Source organism: Perca fluviatilis, chromosome 6 (assembly GCF_010015445.1).
Source record: "Perca fluviatilis chromosome 6, GENO_Pfluv_1.0, whole genome shotgun sequence".
NCBI classification, from domain to species: domain Eukaryota; kingdom Metazoa; phylum Chordata; class Actinopteri; order Perciformes; family Percidae; genus Perca; species Perca fluviatilis.
The window spans coordinates 40,526,105-40,529,571 of NC_053117.1; positions in this window are offsets into that span (position 1 = coordinate 40,526,105).

Here is a 3,467-nt window from a genome sequence, read left to right on the forward strand (position 1 = left end):
GTCCTTTAATACTGTATCTGAAGTCTCTTTTATATAGACCTTAGTGGTCCCCTAATACTGTATCTGAGGTCTCTTTTATATAGGCCTTAGTGGTCCCTTAATACTGTATCTGAAGTCTCTTTTATATAGACCTTAGTGGTCCCCTACTGTATCTGAAGTCTCTTTTATATAGACCTTAGTGGTCCCTTAATACTGTATCTGAAGTCTCTTTTATATAGACCTTAGTGGTCCCCTAATACTGTATCTGAAGTCTCTTTTATATAGACCTTAGTGGTCCCTAATACTGTATCTGAAGTCTCTTTTATATAGGCCTTAGTGGTTCCCTTAATACTGTATCTGAAGTCTCTTTTATATAAAATCTTAGTGGTCCCTAATACTGTATCTGAAGTCTCTTTTATATAGACCTTAGTGGTCCCTTAATACTGTATCTGAAGTCTCTTTTATATAGACCTTAGTGGTCCCTAATAACTGTATCTGAAGTCTCTTTTATATAGACCTTAGTGGTCCTTTAATACTGTATCTGAAGTCTCTTTTATATAGACCTTAGTGGTCCCCTAGGCGTATCTGAAGTCTCTTTTATATAGACCTTAGTGGTCCTTAATACTGTATCTGAAGTCTCTTTTATATAGACCTTAGTGGTCTCCTACTGTATCTGAAGTCTCTTTTATATAGACCTTAGTGGTCCCTTAATACTGTATCTGAAGTCTCTTTTATATAGACCTTAGTGGTCCCCTAATACTGTATCTGAAGTCTCTTTTATATAGACCTTAGTGGTCCCTTAATACTGTATCTGAAGTCTCTTTTATATAGACCTTAGTGGTCCTTTAATACTGTATCTGAAGTCTCTTTTATATAGACCTTAGTGGTCCCCTAATACTGTATCTGAAGTCTCTTTTATATAGACCTTAGTGGTCCCTTAATACTGTATCTGAAGTCTCTTTTATATAGACCTTAGTGGTCCCCTACTGTATCTGAAGTCTCTTTTTTATATAGACCTTGAGTGGTCCTTAATACTGTATCTGAAGTCTCTTTTATATAGACCTTAGTGGTCCCTAATACTGTATCTGAAGTCTCTTTTTATATAGACCTTAGGGGTCCCCTAATACTGTATCTGAAGTCTCTTTTATATAGGCCTTAGTGGTCCCCTAATACTGTATCCGAGAGTCTCTTTTATATAGACCTTAGTGGTCCCCTAATACTGTATCTGAAGTCTCTTTTATATAGACCTTAGTGGTCCCCTAATACTGTATCTGAAGTCTCTTTTATATAGACCTTAGTGGTCCCTTAATACTGTATCTGAAGTCTCTTTTATATAGACCTTAGTGGTCCTTTAATACTGTATCTGAAGTCTCTTTTATATATGACCTTAGTGGTCCCCTAATACTGTATCTGAAGTCTCTTTTATATAGACCTTAGTGGTCCCTTAATACTGTATCTGAAGTCTCTTTTATATAGACCTTAGTGGTCCCTACTGTATCTGAAGTCTCTTTTATATAGACCTTAGTGGTCCCTTAATACTGTATCTGAAGTCTCTTTTATATAGACCTTAGTGGTCCCCTAATACTGTATCTGAAGTCTCTTTTATATAGACCTTAGTGGTCCCCTAATACTGTATCTGAAGTCTCTTTTATATAGACGCCTTAGTGGTCCCTTAATACTGTATCTGAAGTCTCTTTTATATAGACCTTAGTGGTCCCTAATACTGTATCTGAAGTCTCTTTTATATAGACCTTAGTGGTCCCTTAATACTGTATCTGAAGTCTCTTTTATATAGACCTTAGTGGTCCCTTAATACTGTATCTGAAGTCTCTTTTTATATAGACCTTAGTGGTCCCCTAATACTGTATCTGAAGTCTCTTTTATATAGACCTTAGTGGTCCCCTAATACTGTATCTGAAGTCTCTTTTATATAGGCCTTAGTGGTCCCCTAATACTGTATCTGAAGTCTTTTTATATAGACCTTAGTGGTCCCCTAATACTGTATCTGAAGTCTCTTTTATATGAGCCTTAGTGGTCCCTTAATACTGTATCTGAAGTCTCTTTTATATAGACCTTAGTGGTCCCCTAATACTGTATCTGAAGTCTCTTTTATATAGACCTTAGTGGTCCCCTACTGTATCTGAAGTCTCTTTTATATAGGTACTTAGTGGTCCACTAATACTGTATCTGAAGTCTCTTTTATATAGACCTTAGTGGTTCCCTAATACTGTATCTGAAGTCTCTTTTATATAGACCTTAGTGGTCCCATACTGTATCTGAAGTCTCTTTTATATAGACCTTAGTGGTCCCTAATACTGTATCTGAGAGTCTCTTTTATATAGACCTTAGTGGTCCCCTAATACTGTATCTGAAGTCTCTTTTATATAGAGCCTTAGTGGTCCCCTAATACTGTATCTGAAGTCTCTTTTATAGAATAGCTTAGTGGTCCCCTAATACTGTATCTGAAGTCTCTTTTATATAGGCCTTAGTGGTCCCTTAATACTGTATCTGAAGTCTCTTTTATATAGACCTTAGTGGTCCCTAATACTGTATCTGAAGTCTCTTTTATATAGACCTTAGTGGTCCCTTAATACTGTATCTGAAGTCTCTTTTATATAGACCTTAGTGGTCCCTTAATACTGTATCTGAAGTCTCTTTTATATAGACCTTAGTGGTCCCCTAATACTGTATCTGAAGTCTCTTTTATATAGACCTTAGTGGTCCCCTAATACTGTATCTGAAGTCTCTTTTTATATAGGCCTTAGTGGTCCCTTAATACTGTATCTGAAGTCTCTTTTATATAGACCTTAGTGGTCCCATACTGTATCTGAAGTCTCTCTTTTATATAGACCTTAGTGGTCCCTTAATACTGTATCTGAGTCTCTTTTATATAGACCTTAGTGGTCCCCTAATACTGTATCTGAAGTCTCTTTTATATAGACCTTAGTGGTCCCTAATACTGTATCTGAAGTCTCTTTTATATAGCCTTAGTGGTCCCTTAATACTGTATCTGAGTCTCTTTTATATAGACCTTAGTGGTCCTTAATGACTGTATCTGCAGAGTCTCTTTTATATAGAGCCTTAGTGGTCCATTAATACTGTATCTGAAGTCTCTTTTATATAGACCTTAGTGGTCCCTTAATACTGTATCTGAAGTCTCTTTTATATAGACCTTATGGTGGTCCTAATACTGTATCTGAAGTCTCTTTATATATGACCTTAGTGGTTCAATAATTGTATCTGAAGTCTCTTTTATATAGGCCTTAGTGGTCCCTTAATACTGTATCTGGAGTCTCTTTTATAGACCTTGTGGTACCTTATGCTGTTATCTGAAGTCTCTTTTATATAGACCTTAGTGGTCCTTAATAATACTGTATCTGAGTATCTTTTTATATAGACCTGCTAGTGGTCCCCTAATACTGTATCTGAAGTCTCTTTTATATAGACTTTAGTGGTCCCCTAATACTGTATCTGAAGTCTCTTTTATA